Source organism: Rhinopithecus roxellana, chromosome 7, assembly GCF_007565055.1.
Source record: "Rhinopithecus roxellana isolate Shanxi Qingling chromosome 7, ASM756505v1, whole genome shotgun sequence".
Lineage (NCBI taxonomy): Eukaryota > Metazoa > Chordata > Mammalia > Primates > Cercopithecidae > Rhinopithecus > Rhinopithecus roxellana.
This window is the reverse complement of record NC_044555.1, coordinates 121,152,260-121,162,461: the sequence shown is the minus strand read 5'-3', so window position 1 is coordinate 121,162,461 and position 10,202 is coordinate 121,152,260. Positions and strand designations below refer to the sequence as shown.

Below are 10,202 nucleotides of genomic sequence, written 5' to 3'. Positions count from 1 at the left end.
TTTTTGAATCTCTCAATATCAAATGAAAGCCTGCAAACTTGACTTCCCTGCCCTAGTAGACAATGTTATACACTATAAAGATGGATTGGTCTAATCATTAATGATGGAATAGATTCCTAATATGTCAGTAATTTTTAATGTTTATAAATCTTTTCTCATAGGGTATCTGTGGTCACAGGCCAGGGTGTTGCCTGTGCTATAATAAAAAAAAAAAAAAATGTACATTTGGTCTTTGTTCTGGTTCCTGAGCTCTTCAAACCCTTGGAATTTCCTGCGTGATGGAAAGGGATTTTGTTAAACCTGAATTTATGCAAATAGGGTCACTCTCAGAGGCTTCTAGGTAGCTTCAGAAAAGGACTGCTTGCCAGTGGAACCAAGCACATGATTGGAATGTTGGAACTTTTAGCCTCATGGTACCCCCAACATCCGGGGTGGAGGGGACCTGATGATTGAGTTCAATCACCAATCACCAATGATTTAATCAATCATGCCTACACACTTCATTAAATACTCTTGAACAGTAAAGTTTGGAGAGCTTCTGGGTTGGTGAGCACATCAATGTCCTGGGAAGGTGGTATGCCTGGAGAGAGCATGGAAGCTCTGTACCATTTCACCCCCACCCCTCCATACTCTGTCCTATGCATCTCTTCCATTTGACTGTTTCTGAGTTTTATCCTTTTTGATATTACTATAATCATATGTATGGTAGTATTATACTCTTATACTGAGTTCCTGAGTTATTCTAGTAAATTATCAAAGTGGAGGAGTGGGTCCCAGGAATTCTTGAACTTCAAGTTGATCGATCTAGAAGTGTAGGCGGCCCCAAAGACTTGTGACTGGCATCAGAAGTGAGGGCAATCCTCTGGGACTGAACCCTTTCCTTGTGGGTTCTGCATTTAAGTTGTTGCTATCATAAGCAAAAGACATTGTCCTTATCTTGTGGGGTCTGTGTAAACTCTGAGTCCTTAGTGTCATAATTCATTTGAATTTTGGGACACCCAGTTAGTTAGTGTCAGAGAATTGAGAATTTTTTTTTTAATGGTGATTTTTTTTTAAATTTTTTATTTTTTTTATTATACTTTAAGTTCTAGGGTACATGTGCATAACGTGCAGGTTTGTTACATATGTATATTTGTGCCATATTGGTGTGCTGCACCCATCAACTCGTCAGCACCCATCAATTCATCATTTATATCATGTATAACTCCCCAATGCAATCCCTCCCCCCTCCCCCCTTCCCATGATAGGCCCCGGTGTGTGATGTTCCCCTTCCCAAGTCCAAGTGATCTCATTGTTCAGTTCCCACCTATGAGTGAGAACATGCGGTGTTTGGTTTTCTGTTCTTGTGATAGTTTGCTAAGAATGATGGTTTCCAGCTGCATCCATGTCCCTACAAAGAACGCAAACTCATCCTTTTTTATGGCTGCATAGTATTCCATGGTGTATATGTGCCACATTTTCTTAATCCAGTCTGTCACAGATGGACATTTGGGTTGATTCCAAGTCTTTGCTATTGTGAATAGTGCTGCAATAAACATACGTGTGTATGTGTCTTTGTAGTAGAATAATTTATAATCCTTTGGGTATATACCCAGTAGTGGGATGGCTGGGTCATATGGTACATCTAGTTCTAGATCCTTGAGGAATCGCCATACTGTTTTCCATAATGGTTGAACTAGTTTACAATCCCACCAACAGTGTAAAAGTGTTCCTATTTCTCCACATCCTCTCCAACAACTGTTGTTTCCTGATTTTTTAATGATTGCCATTCTAGCTGGTGTGAGATGGTATCTCATTGTGGTTTTGATTTGCATTTCTCTGATGGCGAGTGATGATGAGCATTTTTTCATGTGTCTGTTGGCTGTATGAATATCTTCTTTTGAGAAATGTCTGTTCATATCCTTTCCCCACTTTTTGATGGGGTTGTTTGTTTTTTTCTTGTATATTTGTTTGAGTTCTTTGTAGATTCTGGATATTAGCCCTTTGTCAGATGAGTAGATTGCAAAAATTTTCTCCCATTCTGTAGGTTGCCTGTTCACTCTGACGGTAGTTTCTTTTGCTGTGCAGAAGCTCTTTAGTTTAATTAGATCCCATTTGTCAATTTTGGCTTTTGCTGCCGTTGCTTTTGGTGTTTTAGACATGAAGTCCTTGCCCATTCCTATGTCCTGAATGGTACTACCTAGATTTTCTTCTAGGGTTTTTATGGTATTAGGTCTAACATTTAAGTCTCTAATCCATCTTGAATTAATCTTCGTATAAGGAGTAAGGAAAGGATCCAGTTTCAGCTTTCTACTTATGGCTAGCCAATTTTCCCAGCACCATTTATTAAATAGGGAATCCTTTCCCCATTTCTTGTTTCTCTCAGGTTTCTCAAAGATCAGATGGCTGTAGATGTGTGGTATTATTTCTGAGGACTCTGTTCTGTTCCATTGGTCTATAGCTCTGTTTTGGTACCAGTACCATGCTGTTTTGGTTACTGTAGCCTTGTAGTATAGTTTGAAGTCAGGTAGCGTGATGCCTCCAGCTTTGTCCTTTTGACTTAGGATTGTCTTGGCAATGCGGGCTCTTTTTTGGTTCCATATGAACTTTAAAGCAGTTTTTTCCAATTCTGTGAAGAAACTCAATGGTAGCTTGATGGGGATGGCATTGAATCTATAAATAACCTTGGGCAGTATGGCCATTTTCACGATATTGATTCTTCCTATCCATGAGCATGGTATGTTCTTCCATTTGTTTGTGTCCTCTTTGATTTCACTGAGCAGTGGTTTGTAGTTCTCCTTGAAGAGGTCCTTTACATCCCTTGTAAGTTGGATTCCTAGGTATTTTATTCTCTTTGAAGCAATTGTGAATGGAAGTTCATTCCTGACTTGGCTCTCTGCTTGTCTGTTACTGGTGTATAAGAATGCTTGTGATTTTTGCACATTAATTTTGTATCCTGAGACTTTGCTGAAGTTGCTTATCAGCTTAAGGAGATTTTGGGCTGAGATGATGGGGTTTTCTAAATGTACAATCATGTCATCTGCAAACAGGGACAATTTGACTTCTTCTTTTCCTGACTGAATACCCTTGATTTCTTTCTCTTGCCTGATTACCCTAGCCAGAACTTCCAACACTATGTTGAATAGGAGTGGTGAGAGAGGGCATCCCTGTCTTGTACCAGTTTTCAAAGGGAATTTTTCCAGTTTTTGCCCCGAGAATTGAGAATTTTTAGAATGACAATGTATGCAGTGTCTGCTATGGACTCAATCGCTGTCTCCTCTCAAAATTTATATGCTGAAACCTTAATCCCCAATGTAATGGTCTTTGGAGGCAGGGCCTTTGATAGTAATTAGGGTTTGACTAAGACATGAGGGTGGATGTCCCCTGAGTAGATTAGTGCTCTTTTAAAGAAATGAAGGGACCAGAGGTTTCTCTCTTTGACATGTAAAGACACAGTGAGAAGGCAACTGTCTGTTAACAAAGGGAGAACCCTCACCAAGAACCTGACAATGGTGACACCTTGATCTCAGACTTCTCGCTTCAGGACTCTGAAAAATAAATATTTGTTGTTTAAGCCACTCAGTCTATGGTATTCTGTCACGGCAGCCTGAACCGACTAAGATGGTGTCAGAAAAACAACCAACCAAAAACAAAACAAAACAAAATGCTAAACAGGAGACTCGTTTGTGCGCTGTGTCCTCAGTAGAAAGAATACATGGGTTCAGGAACCAAAGAGTAGAATCAGCAGTGGCCTCACTTATTGTCACTTCTAATGTCCCTCTGGGAGACTTTGTATTTTCTGTCACTGCAACTTTGGGGTTTGTAGAGAGACAGAAACTATAAAGTGGGCACACTTTTGCTGTGTGCCAATAAGTTATAATCTACAGCTGCTACCAAGACACTTTGGACTCCTTGTGTTCAGAAAATAGCAGGGTGGAAGAAAAGCTATTATTTTTAACAGGGGTAATTCACCCTGATTGCAGGAGTGAGGAAGTAGGACTACTCTCACACAGTGGGGGCAGGGAGAATTATAGTTGAAATCCAGATGATCTATTAGAGTTTCTCTTGGTATTTCCTTGCTCCACTGTAACTGTGAATGGACACATGCAGCAATCCCTACTTGAGTGGGATGTGATTACTAGGGGCTTAGAATCTTCAGGCATGAAGTTTTGATTCACACCATCAGTGAAGTCCCAAGACCTGTTGAGATGAGAATTAAGGATGAGGGTAGTTCAGAATGAGTAGTGGAGGAGGGAAAGGATGAAAACCAGTTGCAGCCCTGAGACAGATGCTCTAGTTTGTCCCACTAGCTTCCCTCATCTAATTGTCTCACCAAGAAGAGAGGTTCAAGAAACCTTTGGAGGAGCTGCTATATAAATTTGTATCGAGAAGTGCATCTGTGCAGTAAAGTACAGATGGTGGACTGTGGCATCCATGGAAGTGTGCTATTCAGATTCTCCCTTCAAGAGAACCTGCTGCAGAGAGAATGGTTGACCAAAAAACTGCCACAAATTCAGATCCGCTGTGGTGCTTTGCAAAGGCCATTTTCCCTCTGGAAAGTCTCCAGCAAATAAGTGAGCATAGTGGAGGTACCAGAGTCAGGCCATTTCTTCTTGATTCAGGACTTCTCTACCAAGTAATCTTTGCTCAGGGACTCCCATTAGGCATGACCAAGACTTTCTTTAATGTACTCTGAATCTTTTTCAACCCACTAATTCCTTCTTCCCTCTTTTCTTTCACAGATGTCAGTGCTGCATTGCAGACTGAAGGTTCTTCGTACCTATTCCTGCTCCCTCTTTTTTTTTTAATTATTCAAAGATATTTTCCAGAATTAATCTCTTATATAATTAATTCTCTCTTGGAATCTCTTAGCAGAAGATCAAAAGTGACATAGTATGTAATGCAACTAACACTGAAACCATTTTGAACTGTTTCAGAAGTGCCATGCTTTTTCATGGTACTATGCCTTTATATACCTATTATCTCGTGCTTTTGGCATGTGTCTACCTCTTGCCTTTCTTCTCTGCTTGATAAACCATTAGAAACAAAAATGTCACTGGGGATTTAGTGAAAGCAGATTCAGGGGAATACTTTAGCAATAAGCTAGATTGCATTTCATTTTAGTTATAATAAATGACTAGAAGATTATCTGTACAGAGAGTGAGTATATCGAACTCTGCCAACATGTTTGATTTTTAAGGACAGGAAGAAGGAGTAATTATAGGAAAATGTCAAGTTATTAAATTAAATATAAGGGATAAAGATGGGATAACTGATGGAGGAAGTTTGATTAGAATGAAGGAGAAGATGGGCTTTAGAACTGAGGTAAAACTATTGACTTTATGCATTAGAATATGATATTTTTTCATGTTATATAAGGTAAGAAAGCGAGAATGATATGGGTTTTGGTAAATTAGTGAAAAAGTGAAATTTGAAGGAACTTAAATCTGATGTTGTCTATGTTCCTGGTCCAGGCCTGGCTTCACGAGGGTGAAACCAATCAAGTAGCATGGTTAAGGTTGCTATATTGAAATTCTTAACAATTTTATCTTTGAATTTATGTTACATTTTAAGCTTGAGATTTCAGCTCAAGTGTAGCCTGGCCTCTTGTCAACCTTACCACCTCCCCAGGATGAGTTCTAAGCTGCCAGCTTTCTGCCCCTGCTTCCATAGGTTTCAGGTATCCTCCTCCCTCCTGACTGTATCTTTCAACCACTGTCATCATCTGCCTTAGACAGTGATCAGGCTGCATTGCCTTTCAACCCTGGCAGAGGACTGGATAGGATCATAGATAACATTTGTAGTTGAGTTCATGGTCACAATACTTTTGGACAGGGCAAGACAGAGGTCATCCTTCCCATAGTCTGGCAGTGCTATGGCACAATGAGCAAGTGGTAGGCCTCTTGCCTTTCTGTGTACCAAACATCTTCTCGTGTGAAACTTGCAATGCCTTGGGGGTTCGCTATTCACATTGGGTGGAAGCTGCAGGCTGTGAAAAGAGAAAGAGAGATTGAATTCCCCACTCCTTACATGCATTTCCATTTTTCACTGTGTCCTGAAAAGTATATAGCCAGTTCTAAATTGGTGAAATAAGAAGTGATATTATTTTATGAGAATGAGGGACAAAGTGGTAGAATAGGGAGTCTCAGGAAAGTGTCTACGGTCTATGGTAGCTTCTGTGCATATTAGATAGAAGGTACTTTGATGATTATATTAAATGATGCTTCAGTCATGATACCCCGGATCTTTCTTTAGAATAAAACAACATCAGTCCACAAAGTTTTTAGAGTAACATAAGAAACAATCACAAATGTGACTGAATTGTTAGTTGATCTTGTTTCTAAAACCTAACTCTCTAAGTGTTGTCTCAAAATGAACTATGAGAATTATGTTTCTATGTTAGTTAGATGTCCAGTTTAATCATGGGGTCGAACCCAATACTCTCATTTACCTCCACGAATATCCCATCCTGCAAACACTGCAAGGATGAGGTGAATAGACTCTGCTGGGTCTGCGCCTGCCACCTGTGCAGGGGCCAGCAAGACCCGGAGAAGCAGTTCATGTGTGACAAATGTGACATGACCTTCCACATCTACTGCCTGCGCCCGCCCCTCAGCAGCATTCCCAGCGAGGAGGAGTGGTACTGCCCAAGTGCAGGAATCACACCAGCAAGGTGGTGCTGGCAGGGGAGAGGCTGAGAGAGAGCAAGAAGGTGTAGATGGCCTCAGCCACGTTGTCCTCAAAGCGGGACTGGGGCAAGGGCATTGCGTGTGTGGGCCCCACCAAAGAGTGCACCATCCTCCTGTCCAACCACTACGGATCCATCCCAGGGATCCCCATGGGCACCATGTGGCGGTTCTGAGTCCAGGTCAGCTAGTCTGGGGTTCATCGGCCCCACGTGGCTGGCATTCACGGCCGGAGCAACTACGGGTCGTACTCCCTGGCCCTGGACAGGGGCAACAAGGACGATGGGGACAAGGAGAATTTTTTCAGATACACGGGTAGTGATGGTTGAGATCTTTCTTGCAACAAGAGGACCGTGGAACAGTCTTGTGATCAGAAACTCACCAACACCAACAGGGCGCTGGCTCTCAACTGCTTTACTCTCATTAATGACCAAGAAGGGGTTGAGGCCAAGGACTGGCAGTCGGGAAAACCTGTTATGGTGGTGTGCAGCATCAAGGGTGGTAAGAACAGGAAGTACGCCCCCGCCAAGGGCAACTGCTATGACTGCATCTAGCAGGTGGTGAAGTAGTGGCCCGAGAAGGGGAAGTCCAGGTTTCTCCCGTGGCACTACCTCCTGCAGAGGGACGACGACGACTCTGGCCCCTGGACGAAGGAGGGGAAGGAATGGATCAAGTCAGCTGGGGCTGACTAAGGCCACCTGGAAGCCCTGGTCTACCGAGAGCGGGAGAAGAACAGCAAGAGGGAGGAGGAGGAGCAGCAGGAGGAGGGCTTTGCAGGCCTCAGGGCAAGCAAGGGAAAGTGGAAGCAGAAGTAGGCAGGAGGTGGCCACAGGGCCGCGTCTCCTCACTGGACATCCAAGAAAACTAAAGTGGAGCCCTACAGCCTCACGGCCCAACAGAGCTGCCTCATCAGAGAGGACAAGAGCAATGCCAAACTGTGGAATGAGGTCCTAGCTTCGGTCGAGGGCCAGTCAGCGAGCAGCAGCCCGTATCAGATGTTCCTGAGTAAAGTGGAGGAGACGCTCCAGTGTATCTGCTGTCAGGAGCTGGTGTTCTGGCCCATTGCAACAGTGTGCCAGCGTAAGGTATGCAAGGACTGCCTGGATAGATCCTTCCGGGCACAGGTGCTAAGCTGCCCTGCCTGTCGCTATGACCTGGGCTGGAGCTATGCCATGCAGGTGAACCAGCCCCTGCAGACCATCCTCAACCAGCTCTTGCTTGGCTACGGCAATGGCCGGTGATCTCCAAGCACTTCTCCACAGGCGTTTTGCTTAAAACGTGTGGGAGGGCTCTTTCATCGGCCCTGATGTTGTTCTTTGTGGGCTTAACTTAAACATGTAGTGTTTCCTTCCTTCCCTATAAAGGTTTGTTTTCCTTTTTTTATTTTTAATTTTCCAATCTATACATTTTCATACACTTTCAGGAATTTATGTATTCTGGCTAAAAGTTGGACTTCTCAGTATTTTGTTATTTTTTTGTAAACATAAAAGCCTGCAATTTATTGACAAAACATAAGAATTTTTTTGACAATTTTTATTCTATAAACTATGCTTTTATTTCTTTCTTTTTTCTTTTTCTTTTTCTTTTTTATTATACTTTAAGTTCTAGGGTACATGTGCAAAATGTGCAGGTTTGTTACATACCTATACATGTGCCATGTTGGTGTGCTGCACCCATTAACTCATCATTTACATTAGGTATATCTCCTAATGCTATCCCTCCCTGCTCCCCACACCCCACAACAGGCCCTGGTGTGTGATGTTCCCCTTCCTGTGTTCAAGTGTTCTCATTGTTCAATTCCCACCTATGAGTGAGAACATATGGTGTTTGGTTTTCTGTTCTTGCCATAGTTTGCTGAGAATGATGGTTTCCAGCTGCATCTATGTCCCTACAAAGGACATGAACTCATCCTTTCTTATGGCTGCATAGTATTCCATGGTGTATATGTGCCATATTTTCTTAATCCAGTCTGTGATTGATGGACATTTGGGTTGGTTCCAAGTTTTTGCTATTGTGAATAGTACCGCAATACACATACGTGTGCACAACATAAGACTTTTTAAAGATGGAATCAGAAACTATGTGGCGTGGAGACTGTTCATTATTCTGATGTCAGGTTCTCAGAAGTTGATGCCACCATCTCTAAGAAGTGGGGGAGGTAACAGTCCTTCTTTTGTGTTCATGGGTTTGGCCCCCAAGGTCAGAGCAAGCATCTATCTGACAGCATTTTATCATCTAAAGTCCAACGAGATGGGTCTCTGTGGTGGCCCATGGCATGATGTAGTCTAGCTGTCTGTTGAAATTGTTGCAAGGAAAAGAGGAAACATCTTGGCCCAGTTCAAACCTTTCCCTCAAAGCCATCCCCCACCAGACTCTTGGTGTTTGAGATCCACTTGAAAACTCCTCTGCCCCTGCAAGCATAGTGTTGGGGCCATGCAGAAGTGGCCTCAACAGGACTCTGCTCCATGTGGGGACAGGCATGTGGCTGATGCTGTCCGAAGAAGCTGGCCACGGATGGATGCCAACACAGGAAGCCAAGTTCAAGTGCCTTTGGTTCACTCCTTCTCTCTAAAGACAACATTCCTGTGGTGAGCACTGAATTATTGAAAATGCCAAACAAATTCTAGAAACTGCAATCATTAAGTTCTTCCTGACACTGAGTGGGTGCTTGGGAACAGTTTGAGTCTTACAGATCATTTAAATTCAATTTTTTAACTTGGCAATTGAGAACTTACAAGAGGTTTTTTTTTTTTTTTTTTTTTTTTTTTTCGACCACAGTTTTTAAATGATTCTTTTTTTTTTTTTTTTTGTAGTTACTATATATGTACTGAGAAAGATATAACGTTAAGGTTCAGTGTTGTTTTTGTTTTTGTATTTATTTTGAAAGGGTTTGTTAATTTTTCCAATTTTACCAAAGTTTGCAGCCTGTACCTCAATAGAACAGGGATATTTTAAATCACGCACCTGCAGACAAACTGAAGCAATGTTATTTTTAAAGGTTTTTTTTCACCTCTTTATTCTTAGATTGACAATGTATTAGGGAAGAAATGAGACAATTTTGTGTAGGCTTTTTCTGAAGTCCAATACTCTTTGTCCAGATTTTAGATTCTCAGAATAAAAGTTTTTCACACACAAAAAAGAAAATGGCCCAGTTAATGACCTTAAATGTGACCAGTTACAGTAGTATCTCTTTTTGGGACTGTGTATTTATATAAATGAGAAATGATGAATGGATTGTAAGTTAACACCCAACAACATCAGAGGTCTAAAGTAAAGGATATTACAGCTAAGCTAAGGAAGCAAGTTTGCAAGCCAGTTCATAGGGCCAGTTGTTAAAGACCAAGACTAAATTTTATCTGAGAATTTCCAGTGGTGTTCATTAGTGTGGATATTATAATAAAAAAAGACAGTGCATTTATCTGGGTTTTTATTTTTGCCAGAGACTTAGAATAAAGTGGCTGGAAATTTGAAAGTATTGGTAAGGGTGTGATAGCAGTTATGCTTTTAGTAGTCTATACTGGATAGAAAGGAGGCAAG

At 41.8% G+C, this 10,202-nt stretch overlaps 1 pseudogene; it reads left to right on the top strand.

Annotated features, from left to right (window-relative positions):
• The first annotated feature begins 6,449 nt into the window (after window positions 1–6,449).
• Window positions 6,450–8,033, top strand: LOC104653766 (annotated as a pseudogene).
• The last annotated feature ends 2,169 nt before the right edge of the window (window positions 8,034–10,202 follow it).